Consider the following 19,334-nt stretch of genomic DNA (forward strand, 5'->3'; position numbering starts at 1 on the left):
ATGGGGGCAGGGGGAGGGGAACCCAAGTCATGTATAATGGTAATTAATGGGGTTACCTCTGTGGACTGCTTCACTATGTGCCCTTCTCTCTACTGAGGACACTTGAAAATGGAATGGTTCTATCCATAAAAAGTAATGGCGGCTGGGTGTGGTGGCTCACGCCTATGATCCCAACACTTTGGGAGGCCGAGGAGGGCAGATCAGGAGGTCAGGAGATTGAGACCATCCTGGCCAACATGGTAAAACCCCATCTCTACTAAAAATACAAAAAAAAATTAGCCAGGCATGGTGGCAGGCGCCTCTAGTCCCAGCTAGTCCCAGCTACTTGGGAGGCTGAGGCAGGAGAATGGCGTGAATCTGGGAGGTGGAGTTTGCAGCCAGCCGAGATCGCGCCGCTGCACTCCAGCCTGGGCAACAGAGAAAGACTCAGTCTCAAAATAATAATAATAATAATAATATATTAATTAATTTAAAAAAGTAATGGCAAAACTGCAATTACTTTTGCACTAACCTAATACTACCAGTTTACTTATTGCATTTCTCAGAATTGGCACTAAGAAAGGATATACATGTGCTATCAATTTGTATGAGGGAGAAAGTCATTACTTTGTTTCATGCTATAGAAATCTTAGCACAAAAGTGATTGCAAATTGATTCATTAAAGGCCCAAGATGTTAGAATTTCTCCGTTATTGTTTTGAAATACTATTAATCCTCAATTATCTGCCTATGGATTTTCCACTTGGTGGCTAATTTAGATGCTAATTTTTAATATCGGGCAAGCTCTCCCTAACCACCAAGAATATTTCTTTACTTGCAGATTTTTTTAGGCAATAAAAATGCTTAGAAAGTAAAACACTTAAATATCTTCATAAAATATATAAAATGTTAAGAATATAGATAGGAGAGGCTTATAATTTTATTTATTATTTTAGATTATCCACAAACTTGATGTGGTTGTTTGAATCAACAATGAGTTTTTTCTAAATACATGTGTTCTCTAGAAAAAGCAAAAAAAATTGTTCCTTATATGAGGTAAAACAGTTATCTTTTTTATAATGGAGATATAACTTAAGATTTGTATTAGTACCTACAATGATCTGTCTTTCTTTCATTGGTCAACTAATGAATCCCGTGAGTATTGAGCAATTTAGGCCAACCTAAAGATCCAGCACATTGCTAACAAATATCATCACCTTCAAACCATCATTGCTTCTTAAAAAGCAGATCCTTAAGGTACTTCAATGTCATCTCTGAAATAGAACAACATGACAAGCTTATTCTGAGATGAGATGTTATTTTATTATATGGAAATGATCGTATAGATTGTTCAGTTATTTTTTAAGTGCCTACTTTAATTATTCAAGGACTTTAAAAGAAATCCACTTGGATGAAAATTTAATAATATAGCCATTTCCAATGCTGTCACATACAATTTAACATAGTTTATATTCTTCTTTGTCCCCTTAAAATCTCTTGCTGGGTTTGTAGCCAGGAAATCTAAAGTCATGAGAAAAACAGTATAGTTAGAGAATGAAGAAAATAGATGGTTTTCCCAATTCTTAGGCCATACTCTCCAAATGGTCCAGAAACCAGCCAAGACAGATCAGATGTAGCCATTGTTATTTGAAGAGTTAATGGCCTGTTTCTAAAATTTAAGGGATGGCAGAAGCATCACAGTTTAACAAATTAAGACATACATGCTTCAACAAAGAATCTTGTCATAGGCCTAAGTATATCATTCAATTTGTAGCTTTAAATTGTGAAGTCATTACATTTGTCAATTAACATTTTAGGTGGGAAGTATATCCAGATTTAAATTATGTGGCATTGTTCTGGAATCGAATCAGGTGCTTGGAGTCTTGGTTGTCAAAGTAGGAGAGAAGGAGAGAAGAAAAGAAAGAAAAAGGAAGAAAGGGAGGGAGGGAGAGAGGGAGGAAGGGAGGAAGGGAGGGAGAAGGGGAGGGGAGGGAGGGGAGGGGAGGGGAGGGAAGGGAAGGGAAGGGAAGGTCTTGAAAAGATGTTGTAGTTATTATTTTTGTTTGGTTAATCATTTAGCCTTTATATGTAAGATGAGAGTAGTTTACCAACCAGAGTTATAGTGTTCTAATATTCTGTGTTTTTCTGTGTACATACTATTACAGTGAGTTTTGTACTTTCAGATGATTTCTTATTGCTTATTAACATCCTTTTCTTCTAATTGGAGTAGTCCTCTTTCACATTTCTTGCAGGACAGGAGCACTTTAGCCTGAATTGGCGAGACTTGCCAGAACTCAAGTTCTGACCACTGGGATGGGCAATTCTCCTCTGGCCAGGACTGGTTTAAATACTCCTTCTGTGGGTGGGCATCAGCTGAGGGAAACCGATTTCTGCTGTGACAGGGCTGCAGTGCATTCAATGCAATGTCTCACAGTTGTTGCATTCTCTTTATCACTAGTGCACAGGTTCTCTCTCTGCAGCACCCACCCAGATGCTGCTGGCGAGGAAGGAAGGGTGGCATTGGCAATTCAAGTCTGTCAGTGCCTCTTTCAACAATATGATGTTAAAACCAGTTACTGCGATGGCTCACCTGATTTTTGGTTCTTATGAAGGTGCTTTGTTTGTGTAAATAGTTGTTAAATTGGTGTCCTTGCAGAGGGTACTATCAGTGGAGCCTTCTATTCTTCCATCTTGTTCTACCCCTCTCCCCTCTTCGTAATTTTTTATACACTGACCCCTGCCCTGCTCTTTGACTATAAGTCATCAGTTATCTATGATAAATTTAGAATTGAGCCAAGTTCTATACTGAGGTCTCTTTTCCCCAGTTGCAATAGTTCCTGAGTAAAATTTGTTTTCATCACTTTAACTACTATTCATTTCTGGTTTGCTTTGATACAGTGCACTTGGGAATGCAGTTTATTAACTCTTGGGACTCACTGCCAGCTGATCAGGTGGCAAATGTATCTGCTTACTAAGGTAGACGTCTCCCCAGTTGTTTGGTGGAAGGTATTTTTTTCTTTTTCCTTTCTTTTTTCTCAGATGTTCTTTGAAATACTCAGAAAAGAATATTCTAGTCTTTTTCCTGTTTAGCTTCTAGCATTAAAGGAACTAAGCCAATAAAAGACCAGACATTTTTACTGTTTAGTGGCATTTGTCCACCTTCAATTTCTATGGTATGCATGCCCCTCCTGGATCAACTTCTCTATAGGAAAGCCTTAGCTCTCCTTTCAGTTTTGGTGGAAAAATTCCTGCCTAGTTGTATGGGCTGGAGGAAGAGCCATGTGGGGATCTAACTGATCTGAATCATAGACTGATGCTCTACTAATTTCCACCTTGTCTCTTCATTGCATCTTCCATGATACTTGGTGCTTCTAAACCTTATGCTTTTCTCAGATTTCTGTCTGAAATGATTGTCTTTCTTTTCATCAGTATTCTCCTCTCCAGACCCTTCTGGAGAGCAGTAGAAGAGCTTCTACTGCTCCTCTAAGTCATTTACCGTTCATTTGTTCATCTACTCTTTATCTTTCAGATATTCATTGATGTATCTTTGTCTTCTTTCAAAATATCATAATTCTTATGGTTTTTTAACTGCCACCCCCCTTTGTTTGGGAAGGAGATAGAGATAAACATGCATATTTAATCTGCTGTGTTTTCTAAATTTATTCCACACTGTGTGTTTTTATGTAATGCCTTAGCTGGCAAAATCACTGGACAGAGCTGCCGGTCTGGATCACACTTCACAGGCTTTTGTTAAGTTCTTTCTAAACTAGCTCTTATTAGCCCAATATCACTTTTGGCCCCACTGTTCTCATTTTCTGTCTCACTCAAGAGAGGCAAGGTGTTTAAAAACCATACATGACAAATGTGTGGATAACCTTTGTTGGTACCTAAGAACTTTAATTTGGGTGAAAGAATATGCTAGGTGAATTTATTGCTCATGTCATTTAAAAAGTAAAGAAAACACCACTAGCATGTTATAATACAGAAAGAATGTCTTCCTACCACAATGGTATATAAGCATAACGCACAGGTAAATACACTTTAGTTTTTTTCCCATTTATTATTTAATTGATGGCATTTTTTAAAAAACTAATTACTTCTAAGGATCATAAAACTACTATGAACAATTATAGACCAATAAATTGGATAACTAGAGGAAGTAGATAAATTCCTAGACACAATACAACTTACTAAGACTGAATCATGAAAAATAGAAAATCTGAACAGACCAATAACAAATAAGGGATTGAAACAGTTGAGAGAAAAAAAAAAAAAAAGCAGCTCAGAACCAGATGGATTCATGGCTGAATTCTACCAAACATTTAAAGAAGAACTAATACTAAATGTTTTGAAGCTCTTCCAAAAAACTCATGGAGGAAATATTTCCAAACTCATTTTAGATAGCATTACCCGAGACCAAAGCTAGACTACAAGAAAAGAAAATTATAGGCCAATATCCTTGATAAACATAGACACAAAAATCCTCAACAAAATATTAGTAAACCAAATTTAAAAACACATTAAAAGAATCATTCATCATGATCACATTGTGTTTGTTTCTAAGAAGCAAAGATGGTTCAATATATGCATATCAATAAATGTGATATACCACATTAAGAAAGTTAGAGATAACTATCCTATGATCATCTCAGTAGATGCAGAAAAAACAATTGATAAAATTTAACAACTATTCAGGTTAAAACCTCTCAGCAGATCTAGCTATAAAGGGAATGCACCTCAGCACAGTTAAGCCATATATAACAAACCTGTAGCTGACATCATTCCCAATGGTGAAAATTTGAAAGCTTTTCCTCGAAGATCAGAGACAAGATAATGATGCTCTCTTCACCACTTCTTTTCAACTTAGTATTGGAAGTCCTAGCCAGAGGAATTAGGCAAAAGAAAGAAATAAAAGGCATACTAATAGCAATAGAGGAAGTGAAATCGTCTCTATTTTTTTTATATGTAAGATTACATAATCTTACATATAAAAAATCCTAAAGACTCTATCACGAAACTGTTAGAACTGGTAAATGAAATCAGTAAAGTTACAGGACATAGAATCAACATACAAAAATTAGTAGCATTTCTCTATACTAATAACAGGCTATCTGAAAGAAAAATAAAATAATCCCATTTACAATAGCAACAAAAAAATTAAATACTTAGGTGTAAATTTAACCAAGGGAGTAAATGACCTGAATGCTGAAAACTATAAAACATTGATTAAAGTAATTGAAAAAGACAAACATAAATGAAGAGATATCCTGTGTTCATGAAATAGAAGAATTAATTTTGTGAAAATAGTCATACTACCCAAAGCAATCTACAGATGCAAAGAAATTCTTATCAAAGTTTCAATGTGATTTTTAATAGAAATGGAAAAATATCCTTAAATTTGCATGGAACCACAAAAAAAACCCAAATAGCCAAAACAATCTTAAGCAAAAGGAACAAAGCTGGGCCATGTACAGTGGCTCATGCCTGTAATCTCACACTTTGGGAGGCCAAGGCAGGTGGATCACCTTAGGTCAGGAATTTGAGACTAGCCTAGCCAACATATTAAAACCCTGTCTCTACTAAAAATACAAAAATCAGCTGGGCCTAGTGGCAGGTGCCTGTGATCCCAGCTACTCAGGAGGCTGAGGCAGGAGAATTGCTTCAACCCAGGAGGCAGAGGTTGTAGTGAACCAAGATCATGCAATTGCAATCCAGCCTGGGCGACAAGTAAAACTCTGTCAAAAAAAAAAAAAAAAAAAAGAATAAAGCTGGTAGTATCACACTCCTGATTTCAAAACATATTATAAAGTCACTGTAATCAAAATATCATGTTACCTGCATAAAAACAGAGACATCAACCCATGGAACACAATAGAAAACCAAGGGCCTAACCCATGCATTTATAGTCAACTGATTTTTGGCAAAGCTGCCAAGAACACACAATGGGAACAGGACAATCTCTTCAATTAATGGTGTCGGGAAAACTGAATATCCACATCTAGAAGAATACAATTAGACCCTAATCTTACACTACATACAAAAATCAATCAAAATGGATTAAAGACTTACATATAAAACCTGAAACTGTAAAGCTACCAGAAGAAAACATAGGGGAAAATATTCGTGACATTGATTTAAGCAATGCTTTTTTTTTTTTTATAAGACCCCAAAAGCATAGGCAACAAAAGCAAAGATAGACAAATGGGATTGCATCAAACTAACAAGCTTCTGCACAGCAGAGGAAACAAATAACAAAGTGAAGTGATGACCCACAGAATGGGAGAAAATATTTGCAAATCATCAATCTGTTAAGAGGTTAATATCCAAAAAAATAAGAAACCCAAACAACTCAATAGCAAGAAAACAAATAACCACATTAAAAAAGGGACGAAGGACTTGAACACACATTTCTCAAAAGAAATCATATGAATGGCCAACAGGAATATGAGAAAATGCTCATCATCACTAATCATCCAGGAAATTCAACTTAAACCTCAATAAGATATCACGTCACACCTATTAGAAGGGATTTAACAAAAATGATGAAAGTTAAGTGTTGGAGAGGATGTGGAAAACAGGGAATTTTTAAACATTGTTGGTGGAAATGTAAATTAGTATAGCCATTATGGAAAATTGTATGGGGATTACTCAAAAAGCTAAAATTCCAATTATCATACAATCCAGTAGTCCATTTTTATATGTGTATTCAAAGGAACTGAAATCAACATGTCAAAGGAATATCTGCACTCCTATGTTCATTGCAGCACCATTCACAATAGTGAAGATATAGAATCAGCATGTCTATCAATGTATGAATAGATAAAGAAAATGTGGTATATGTATGCATTAGAATACTATTCAGCCTTAAAAAAGAGAAGATTTCTGTCACTCGTGACAACATGGATGAATCTTGAGGATATAATGCTAAGTGAAACAAGCCAAACATAGAAAGACAAATACCACATGGTCTCAATTATATGGGGAATCTAATAAAGTTGAATTCATAGAAGTTAGAGAGTAGAACTATGATTACCAGAGGCTGAGGAAGGCAGAGAGTTGGTGGGGAGGAGTGAGGGAATGGGAGTTGTTGATCAAAGGGATAAAATTTTAGATAGACAAGAAAAATAGATTTTGAGATCTATTGCAAGCAGAGTTACTATAGACAATAATAATGTATTATATATTTCAGAATAAGAATAAATCTCAAATGTCTCACCATAGAAATGATAGGTAAGTGTGATGATGGATACGTTGATTAACTTGACTTAATTATGCCAATCGTATACATATATAAAAACATCACATTGTATCTCATAAGTATATACAATTATGATTTTTCAATAAAAATAATAATTTTTTAAATAAAATAAACTAAAAAAGAAAAATATTTCTGCTGTTTTATGAATATGTAATACTCACATATTTATAGTACATATGATTTTTCTCCCTACATTGCTAACTAGATTCAATTATTAACTTTATAAGCATTTTAATGTACTTTTTCTGTTCAGGGCTCAATTTTCTTACACATTTGAAAAATTGTTTTAATTTAATCCTTAAAAACAATTTTAACGCTTAAAATCTGTTTTTATTAAACAGTTGTATTTTAAGGTAAAGATTAAATAAAATATTTAATCTATTTGGAGACTACAACACTTCAGGAGATTGGAAAAGAGAGTATAAAAGAAAGCAATACTTTTTTCCAGTGTTGGTTAATGAGATCTAGGGGAAAAAGATAAAAGAAATGTGTTTCTCTTTGTGTTTGCACAGGATAAAGTGAGAAAAGGTAAAAATGACGTAATTAGATAGTTTCTTTTCTTAGCTAAGATCTTGTTTTGTGGGTTAAGAAAATTGGGGCTTAAAAACTCATTTAATTTCATAGCAGATTATATTCTGAAATTGAATTGAGTGGAAAGGTCTTTTGAGGTTAGGAAGAAGCATCAATAAGGGAGCTGAGACAGCAGCTTTTACTTCAGACTATTTCAAAAGTCAAGAGCAGAGCTAAGAATAGATGTTCATAATGGCCAATCCAGTTTTCAGACCGCAGACACATGCTCCCTGGCCCCCATGCCTGCTTAGCGCATCATCTTAGAATATGCAGTAGTTGGAGATCTCTAAAGAGACTCTGAGTCACTTCTCTACTCAACCTCAATTTCTTTTATTCCCTTGGTTCATTATTAGACTGATAGCAAAGCTGAGACAAGAACCAAGGAAAGGCTTCTGATTCAAGAGAATGCATTGAACATTTAGCACATGCTGAATTATCTTCCATCTGCTTTAAATTCATGAAAAACACTGGGCACATACTTATAATAATTAAGACACAATTATTGTTAAATTCTAAGAAAGAGAAATCTCTGGAGAATACAAGTAGAAATGCCAAAAAAAAAAAAAAAAAAAAAAAAGACAAGAACTAGTGGGGAAAAGTAGGAACTGAAGATTAGAGACATAGAGTGATATTCCTAAGCTAATTTCCTTACAGTGCTACATAGCCAATGCTGAGGCCTCCATGAAACTACTGTGGATTTACACAGATGTCTTTACATGCAAGAAAGCCAGAGTAACTGAGGCCAAAATAATGAAAAACATGTCATATGTTTAGCAAGCTTAGGAATCCACCTCCCCAAAATATGGATAATTAAACAATCAGAAACAATTTTACAATAAATGCTTTTAATAATTTTTAAAAGAAAGAATGGAATGAGAACACCCCCAAAAAACGTACAGTTGATAACAAAATAAGAACAAGGGATAATGAAACAAGAAGCAGATATTTGAAAATGACCATTACATTTCTTAGAATTTAATAAAGTAGTTATTGAAATAAAAAGAAAACACAATATGCATTGAATAGAAGATCAGAAACAGCTGAAGAAAGAATGATGAAATGGAAGAACACAACACAAAGATATAGAAATGAAAACTATGAAAGAGTTAGGAGATTTGGAAGATAGATTCAGAAAGTCCAGCATGCATATGCTATGAATTCAGAAAGGAGAAAATACAGAGAATGGTATGTAACAGTATTTAATGAGATAATGGATGAGAATTCACCATGAAGAAGACATAAGTCTTCAGATTAGAAACACCTCTGAGTACTGAGTAAAATAAACAATAACCAGGAAAAACAGAAACAACTTTTGAAAGTGAAGAAAACTTTACCATATATATTTTTTTCAATTTTTTTTATTATACTTTAAGTTCTGGGATACATGTGCAGAATGTGCAGGTTTGTTACATAGGTATACACATGCCATGGTGGTTTGCCACACCCATCAACCCATCATCTACATTAGGTATTTCTCCTAATGCCCATATTAATTTTACCTTATTATCTGATCTCTATTTTTAGCATATGCATTCTACCGTTCTCAGTGCACAAGGCAATAGTACATGTAAGTACATTTTTGTCTACCGATAGCGGTGCACAGTCAAAAGAGTTTGGAACTCACTAATGTTTATTTCTTAGGAATATAATCTTTGAAGCGCTTAACTAAGTAGGTAATTGAGTTCAACCAAAATTGGGAGAACTCAATAAATGGCTCCTCATCTGTCCTGAGACTATATATTACAGAGCTCTTCAGATTAAAGCAGACTAGTAAATGAACGCAGTCAGGGCAGACTGAGGGATTCCATCACACTAAATGATCGAATACTGATAATTTTTGTAATCAGTAGTGGGTATGAGGTTGGAGTGGTCTGTGAGTGACAATTAGATAAGTTAGACAGTACAATTATGGTAGCTAAGGTAGTCAGCAAAAACCTGACAGAAAGTGTCTAGTAATGCCTATAGCATAATTGTTAATAAAATATTTACATTAAAAAGTGCTGTTATGATTTTGTTGAGCTCCCAAGAATTTAGGAGACCAAATTCTCTTTGAGGGGATAAGTATTCAAAGAGGAAGGGTAGCCCTGAAAGTGATGCTATGATTGGCAGAAAAGAAGGAAACAAGGAAGGCAAAGGCCATTCATAGTGAATGCCAGTGCATGACACAGAGAAGCTTAAAAAAAATAGTGCCGCAGCAATATGAGGACATCTGCCACACTGAGAACTCCTAGCCCTTATATTATGGTAATTTAGTGCTGGGGAAGATGTGGAGCCTCTGCCCCAACTCTGCAAGGTCTAGGAAGATCCCTAAGAATTTGTAAACATGAATTAGCAATGGAAAGAAAATAATCAAAGACCAGAAATATGAATCTCTTACATGAGAAGCAATTATATTCTTTTTAAAGTGGTGTTATGGATTGAACATTTGTGTCCCTCCAAAATTTATATGTTGAAATCCTAACACTCATTGTGATGGGGTAGTGAAAGATGAAGCCTTTGGGAGGTAATTAGGTCATGAGTGTGGGACCCTCACGAATGGAATTAGTGTTCTTTTCATAGAGACCCCAGAGATCTCCCTTGCCCCCTTTCAGCCACGTAAGGATACAGCAAGATGGTCATGTGTAACCCAGAATACGGCTCTCAGCAGAACCCAGTCATGCTGGCACCCTCAGACTTCCTTCCTTCAGAACTGTGAGAGATAAATTTTTATTGTCTAGAAGGTACCAAGTCTGGTACTTTGTTATAGTAGCCAGAACTGATGAATACAGGTGGGATCAGTGGTTAGGTGAGATCACACTGTTGTATACAATTGATTATAAAAGATACAGTCACTTTACTCAAAGAATAATTTGCTCAGAGTCCTACATAATGCTATTTCCATTTTCTTACTTTTCATTCATTTTCCTACTCAAATCAGTCTAGCTGGTGCCCTCCCACTGTCAGTCCTGCATATGTTATTTCCATTTTCTTACTTTTCATTAATTCTTCTACTCAAATCAGTCTAGCTGGTGCCCTCCCACTGTCAGTCCTGCATATGCTATTTCCATTTTCTTACTTTTCATTAATTCTTCTACTCAAATCAGTCTAGCTGGTGCCCTCCCATTCTACTAAAAATGTTCTTTCTAAGTCACTGATAATTCTAGGTTGGCCAAGCCAAAGAAAATGGACAGTTTTAATTCTCATCTCAGCATCATTTCTCAAAGTTAGGCCCATTCTTTTTTTTTTTTTTTCTTTTTGAGACAGAATTTCATTCTTTTGCCCAGGCTGGAGTGAAAGGATGCGATCTCAGCTCACTGCAACCTCCGCCCCCCAGGTTCAAGTGATTCTCCTGCCTCAGGCTTCCAAGTAGCTGGGATTATAGCCATTTTTTTCCTTTAAGAAGACACTTTATTCTACAGGCTTCTGCTACATGGAACTCTCATGGATGTTTCTCCTAGCTCTTGAGCCACTCTTCTTCTATCAGATTTCAAAATGTTAGAGTTAGGCTTTATCCTGGGCCCTCTACTCACTTTAGATGAGGTAATTACTCCTATAGTATTGAAAAATACTTATATGAAAATAAGTCCCAAGTGTATATTTCCAGCCAAGATTAATTATCTCAGTTCCAAGACTACCCAAATGCCAACATACCATCTCCGTTTGATTGTCTCACAGGTATTGCAAATATGTTTAAACTTCTGTTGGTAATCATTTCCCTTGCTGCAGCAGAATCTGACCTTTGGTTAGCTCACTAGTTCTGTTCTCTTGGCAACCTGATAAGGGTAAAATGTTAGCTATGTTTTTAGGCTGAATTGCTTGTGATAAAATGACCCTGGATTTCTAAACTGAATTTGGACTAGGAGCAACCCTATATGCAACTATATGATGTGGACATCATAGTTTTAGGCTTTCTTGAATATGGCAACTCTTGTAACTGTGTATGTTTCTTACAGAGGTATGACATCTGCTGCCTGGATTAAACGCCTTTCTAAAACCTAGCCTGAGTGCATGTGTGAGCTTCCGGCTCTTTCAGGCTACTGGGAGAGGTTTTCATACAGTTATTTCTTCAGGACTGTGGGTAGAACCAAGTTGTCAATAACAAGGCACATGCTTGTTGAGTAGATTTGATACCTAAATTAAAATTGAGTCTCTTAATGGAAACATAGGAATATAGGACTAAATTATCACAACTCAATTTCTAATGTGTTTTCCCTGGGATGGGAGTGAGGGAGCTGAGGTGTCAATGCAGAGTCTGATTGAGTTCTGACCGTGACACTGCTTTGGTCTGCTGCTACGATTTGGGAGCAGAATAAGCTGCTTCATTTGCTCACATTCAAGTAGCTGTGGTGACTCCTTATATGGTGTTACCACCCCTTTCTTTCTCTCGACTTTCTCACCTAATCATTTGAAAGATGATCAGACACCTCTGAAATACTGTAAAAACAAGGCTAAATGTAGAAATATCAGTGCAGTTTAACAAGTGAGGCAGTGATGACAAATGCTTCTGTAACCCAGCATTTTAGAAAGAAGGAAACCACCGTGGTTTTGTAGCACACTTTATGGAGGAGAGAAAAATAAAATTCCAAGTGTACATGAAACCGATTGCAGTGACTCAGTGGAGAATTATTGCTTCAAAAAATCATATTATACTTTCTCGCCTTTTATAGGTTTTTAAGGTAGGAAGGATAATTTTCTGATCTTTAGTAGGATACCAAAAAAGAAAGAAAGAAAGAAAAAATGTTTCAGTCATGCTTTACATTGTTCCTGTAGAATTTTTTTTAAACTTAGGATTCTCTTCCTTTTATTCCCAATGCATATTACACTAATGTACCCCTGTTGATTTTCTCTGCTGAGTCAGTTTATAGATTACATAGAAAAACCTGTTCCAATTCTTAGAAATAATTTTTTAGTTTATTTACCAATAAACCAATATAATACCAAAATGTATTATATGTTTTGATTATTTGTTCTATTTTCCACATGTAGTCCAGATAACTTTTGGGTCCTATCAGAAAATAATAAACCAATTGTTGCAAAACAAAGATTCAACACTACTGAGAATGTTCTGAATATATTGTTGATTTATAAAATACAAAAATGTAATCTTATACCAAATTTGTTATAATTTATAACAAGTTCTAGCTTCAGAGACATGAAACACTTAGGCAACAATAGTAATAAGAAAAAAATTCACAATTCCGAAACAATGAAAGAATAGTTCCAATAATTTTGCACATTCATAAACAAGAATTTTAAAATACTTACAGAATGTAAACTGTAAGCCACTTGGTGATAATACGTGAAATCTAATTATCAAAGATTTCAAGTAAAATTGCATTTTATAAATTCATAATGACGTTGTAAAAAGGGCAATGAATCTTGCAATTCTTGTAGAATAATGAGCGCTCACAAGATAAAGTTATTTGTGTGCAAACACACTTAATTTCCTGCTCACCAAGGGTACAATAGCACAAAAGTAGATGTCATACATAAACTGCTTGGTTTCTTTCAATATGCCAGGCACTCTGCCATAAATCTTGGTGAGCTGTGATAAACCCTGGAATTTTCACACTGATATTTGACAGCCCTCACTCTAAAGTTTCTCTGACTTTAAAAAATATAGATATGATAATGCACATATACTTACAGAAGATGAGGAACACATTTATATTAGCTGCACACATCCAAATTAGACTGTACATCTAAGCACCTCTGTTTATCCATGCTATGAATTATGTACAGTTCAACAGGATCAAAGGTAAAGGATATTAAAATTCAGCCAACACCATTGAGAATTAACAGCATAGCCACCAATATGATAGATGTCGGAGTGCTAGGAATGAACATTTCCTGCCTCTGAAAGGTTTGCAACACAAATGGGAACACGAGGATCCATAAAATCATATCCCAGAGAAGACTGGGAACCATTATGTTATATTCTATATACACATATCTTTGTGTGGAAAACATAGGTTTAAAAAGTCTCCTAAATTGTAGTTCCTTTTCTCTCTGCAAGGCATAGCTGTGCACTTTGTTACACATGATCTTAATCTGGGGTTGTTTCTTGGTGCTATATCTTGAACTCTAGTATTAGCTCCTTGAAGGATTTATCTTTATCTAATCATTTCTCCTTTCCCTCTCCTTAGCCCAATGACAAGCACAGAATAGATGCTCAGTAAATCCTTACCACTTGCTTGATTGTACACTTAATGGCAGCAATCCTTAAGTTGGGTACAAAAGAAAGTTTGCAAGAAGTGATATAAATCTGACAGGTAGATTGACAGTGTTGACAGAAGATGTTGGCAGAGAAATTAATGGTTGATTGAGAAATTGTTGCAGGGAGGTGTCTCTGATGGAACTGAGTGGAATGTGTTAGGAAGCAGTAAGAGACAATGCTGGCTATCTAGTTGGCAGTTCTGAGGCCAGAGCTATGAAATTTTATTAATATTCTGTATGTGTTATTTTAGGAATATTAATTTGGTATTGATATCCTAAAGGGACTTGAGCAGTGTGATGCTAGTTTGACATGTCACATGAATGTACTGATCTTTAAAAATTAGCAAGATTAGGCTGGACCTGTAATGAAGTATTTATTCATTGTGGCATTATATTTGGTCCCGGGTTGTGTTGATTGATTTTTCACCTCCATTTATAGCAATGGAATCTAATTGAAGGGCTTTTAAGCAGGCCACTCTGCCACATTGATTTGGATGATTTTTTAAAATAACATTTCTGAAATCCTGGAGACTATTTTTTTTCCTTTTGTCTAGCCTGAATGCCATTTATATTAGGAAGAATCAAGACATGAACCCCTCCTAACCTGTTCAAACATGAAAATGTCTAAAACTACGTTTGTCATTTGTCTTCTCAAACCTTAAACGTAGATGAAGACACTCAGAAAGAGAAGGGATTCTTTGATCGATAACTCTACTATTTTTCTATTTAGACCCTTGAAAGAGTACTTGGCATTGAAGGAAAATATTTTTCTTAGAAAAACAGACAAGAGAGAAAAAGAAAATCCAGCAATATTCTATAGGAATGTCTAAATAAAACATGTTTTTCCTAAGGAAATAAGTTATAGGAATAGATACTCTAAGAAAAATAAATATATCTCTTAATTTAAAAATGGACAGCTAAAATGTAGCATAGAATGCATATGTTTGCAGAATATCACTCAATATTTCTGTGTAAATTATTTTACAGGGTCTCACAAGGACTTTTCCCTTTCAAATGTGTATGTAGCACCTGAAATAAATGTAATTTATTTAAACAGATGCCTTTTAGTGTTTTTCTTCTGAACCCTTATTTTTCATTTCAGCTTACTTCTTCTGCTTTTATTTTCTGTGACCTCAAGGTGCTAAGAAAAGCATTCAGATTTCCATGGGATTTTAGCATTGGTGTCAAATGACCTGACCCTTTGCCGTGGCCAGTCACTTTAAATCCGCTGTTTTGTCCACCACTTGATCCCAATGCTTAACACAGTTCCTGGCACAGGGTGACAATTCAATGAACATTTATTGAATGAAAATAATTTAACTTTTTAATTTTGGCCCCAACTTTCCTTGTCATTGACAAACTTTTGCTTGTCAAGGTAAATAAATAGCTTTTTATATCTCCTATTCAGCCTGGTCACATTTCTCCATCCCTTCTATCTCTCAGAATTACATTTTCACTAATTCTGGTTTTATTTTCCAGTTTTCTGTTTCTCTGTCTAATCTTTCACTTCACTAGAGATTCTTGGGCTTTTCAGTATGTTTTTTATTCCTTCTATATTCTGTTCTTTAATTATGGAATCCCTAAAGCTTCAGGTATTTGAGTCATACATGAATCTGTTTTCTAAAGTATTACACTGACCACCTTCAACCCTCTTCCATCTAGCTCATTTTTATCACTATTGACATTATCAGGCATGGGGAGAGGGAGTAGAGAAAACATATGCAGGTTAAACACTGTTCCAGTAACAACTCCTATTTAGTTTCTCCCTTTTAAATCATTGTTCTGTCTCAAGCAACCATAATGATGGTTGATTCTCCCCTAAGTTAAACTTGGTGCTTCTATTTTTTTTCTTTTTCCCCATGTCTACAGTTTTCCCTTACACCCTGTAACATGCAGCCCTGTATTTCTGTGCTGTATGACTGTTTTCTTTCTTAGAACTCCAGGCCATCATTTTTGTGGAGAGTGAGCTGAAACACAATGGTATACAGAGGATAGGGAAGGCCCAGTCTTCCCGCATTTTCTCAGTGCTCATCTTTCTCCATTGACCTGTTCTAATGGGTGACCTGTTATGGTATGAGCTTTCATGTACCTCCTCAGCTTTAAGAACCCTTGTCCCATGGAAAAGTTTCAGAACAAAGCAGGTGAAAGGGGTTTATGTGAAATATCCCTTTGTATTTCACATAATGGTTGCCACAAAAAAGGGCACCATTTTGAATATAGTCCCACTTCTCTGAGAGCAAAGGTCACTTGAATATAGACAGCTTAAGTACAGATATCCCCCCAGTATTTATCTGAGGCTCTGGACACAGGTACAGGTTCCTCAGCAGTGGACTATGCTTCTACATGCAGGTGATGCTGGGGAAGGGTGTACTCCCGGGTTCCAATCATCTGAGAGGAGATTTGGAACTCCCATGACCTGGAGTCTGTTTCTTTCAGTGACATGCCATCTCTAAGGTATAAGAACTTCATGTTGATAGCTAACTATATCTACCACAGTCACTTAAAAATGTATAAATAGCTCCCTTTATTATTAGTAGGCTACTATCATGGTTGTACTTACTTTTCTTGTCATTTAAAAATAAAACAGAGGGTTCTCAGATACAGGTTCATGCCAATCGCTTTCCAGTGGCTGTCTGATATGAGGCCAAGAGTGGACACCAGGCGACATGGTTGTCAACAGCTCCTTAAGTTCATTATCCAACAGAATTTCAAGGGTTTACAGTGGCTTGAATTGTTTTTCAGGCTTATAAAGTAGCAAAAACATTTTCAAGATTTATTTTTGCGGAAAGCTCTTATGCCCCATTGACTCGTATGGGTTGGGTATGTATGTTTTCCTGTTAGTGCTAATGTATTCTCATAAAACCCCATCCCTTTTTAAAAAGAGTAAGAAGACAGCAGGGAAATGATCTTCCTTAATGGTCTTGGTCCATTTGGGCTGCTGTAACAAACTACAATAAACTGAGTGTCTTTTAAACAACAGAAATTTATTTCTCACATTTTGGGGGAGCTGAGAAATCCTAGATCAAGGTGCTGGCAGATTTGGTGTTTGGTGAGAGGGTGAGAGGCTGCTTCCTGGTTGATAGGTGGCTGTCTTTTTGCTGTGTCCTCATATGGTGGAAGGGACAAGGGATCTCTCTCTAGGATTTCCTTTATAAGGGCACTTACCTTATTCATAAGAGCTCCACCTTCATGACCTAATCATCTTCCGAAGGCCCAACCTCCAAATACCCTCACATTAGGGAACAGATTTCAACATATGAATTTGGAGTGTCAGGGGGGACACAAACATCTACTTTCCAGCATTAATAAAATGGGTAAGTCTAGAGATTAAGAACTTGTTTTTTCTTTTTTTTCCAACATAAATGGGTATTTTATTTTTCGTTTATCCTTATAAATATTTTTCTATCCTGAATTTATCTCTTTTAGAAAAAAGTTAGCCATTGTACATATATATTTTATACTTAGCAGAACACAGAATGTTTTGGAACAATAGGTTTTAATGAAGTATGATGGATATTTATGTTTTTATTTCCTAAGTGATTGTACAAAGATTACAAACAGGATTCAGATAATTTCCACAGAACTAGACAGAATCCAAGATGCCGGGAGAGTTCCAGAATTCTTGAGGGTAATAAACAACTTCCTATTATCTACTTGAACAAATCACACACTTCAGATCTCTGTTTAAAGGTCACTTTCATTATGATGCTTAGCCTGACTATCTCATTTAAAATTGAACCACTCTCCCTCCTCATTACCAGTCCCCTTTATCCCACCCTACATAGCTTAGTGAGTCCACAGTAGAATTTTGATCCCTATGTGTTTTTACTCCAGACTCCATCTATCACTGTACCATACTACCAGCAGTAGTAACACCTTGTATTTTAAATGATTTTATGCTTTGCAACAATTTTACATGCATTATTTTTAACACAATGGTGACATGGGACAATAACCATGTTTCTTGTTCTCTCGAGACCTGTATTATCATACTTGCAAATGTGGTAGGAGAACTGCAGCTTCCTGAAATTTCCTCTTGGGCTTATTACAGGATTGATAATGATCCTAAAGCCTTTTCAGAATACACTAAAACAAATATCCTTGAACTATGTGCAGTTCTTTAAGGACAGGCAGTGTACCTTTTCAGAATGCATGCATTGGCTCTCACATGGTAGGACTGCCCTTTCATGTTTAGTTTTATTTTCTGAAGGCGTGTTTCTGCACTTCACTTTACATGGCTTACACCTAACTTTCTATTTCCCATTTTCTCATTCCATCAGAGTTGATGTACTTCCTTTCTCTTCAGTTTCTGGGTTCTTTAGCGCTGTTCAGCCATTGCCTGTGAGCTTAAGGCTTACCTCTTTGCTCTGGCTGCCTCCTAGCCTGCTATCTGACCCCATCATCCCTCTGAGACAGCATGAGCATTCTTTTGTGTCATTTAAACTTGTCAATCATATTTAAACTGAGAAAATGATGGTTTCAGCTGCTGAAATTGGAAATAGGGAGAGTCAGGTTAATGGAAGAATAAATAAATGAGAGTCCTCAGTTATGAGGTTCCTAGAACTGCTGTAACAAATTACCACAAGCTACATGCCTCAAAACAACAGAAATGTATGCTTTCATATTTCCGGAAGCTTGAAGTCTAAAATCAAGTTGCTGGCAGGATTGGTGATATGGTTAGGCTTTTTGTCCCCATCTAAATCTCATCTTGAATTGTAATCACCATGATCCTCATGTATCAAGGGAGAGACCAGGTGGAGGTGGTTGAATCATGGGCCTGGTTTCCCCCATGCTGTTCTGGTGATAGTGGGTGAGTTCTCATGAGGTCTCATGGTTTATAAGGGGCTTTTCCCTTTGCTCAGCTTTTCTCCTTCCTGCTTCCTTGTGAAGAAGGTGCCTTGTTTCCCCTTCGCCTTCCACTATGATTGTAAGTTTCCTGAGGCCACTCCAGCCATGCTGAAATGTGAGTCAATTAAACCTCTTTTCTTATTAATTAACCAGTCTATGAAGGCAGGTCTTCATAGCAGTATGAAAACAGACTAATACAATTGGTTTCTTTTGTAAACTTGGAGAGAGAATATGTCTCATGTGTCTCTTAGGTTCCGGTGGTTGTCAGCAATTTTTGGTGTTCCTTGGCTTGTGGATAAATAACTCTAGTCTCTGCTTCCATCACTACATGACCTGCTTCAATCTGTGTGTGTTTCTGTGTCTTCTCATGGCTTCCTTATAAGGATAGGCATGGTCTGAAAGTTTGCGTCCCCCGAAAAGTTCACGTTAAAACTCATCACCAAGGTGAAAGTATTAGAAGGTGGAGCCTTTGGAAGGTAATTAGG

At 36.1% G+C, this 19,334-nt stretch overlaps 1 protein-coding gene across 1 annotated transcript in view; it reads left to right on the forward strand.

The window, feature by feature from the left end:
- Positions 1-19,334, forward strand: part of PLCXD3 (phosphatidylinositol specific phospholipase C X domain containing 3) — a 190,196-nt gene that overhangs the window by 32,631 nt on the left and 138,231 nt on the right. The window lies entirely within an intron of this gene.

This window comes from Symphalangus syndactylus, chromosome 16, assembly GCF_028878055.3.
Source record: "Symphalangus syndactylus isolate Jambi chromosome 16, NHGRI_mSymSyn1-v2.1_pri, whole genome shotgun sequence".
Classification (NCBI taxonomy): Eukaryota; Metazoa; Chordata; class Mammalia; order Primates; family Hylobatidae; genus Symphalangus; species Symphalangus syndactylus.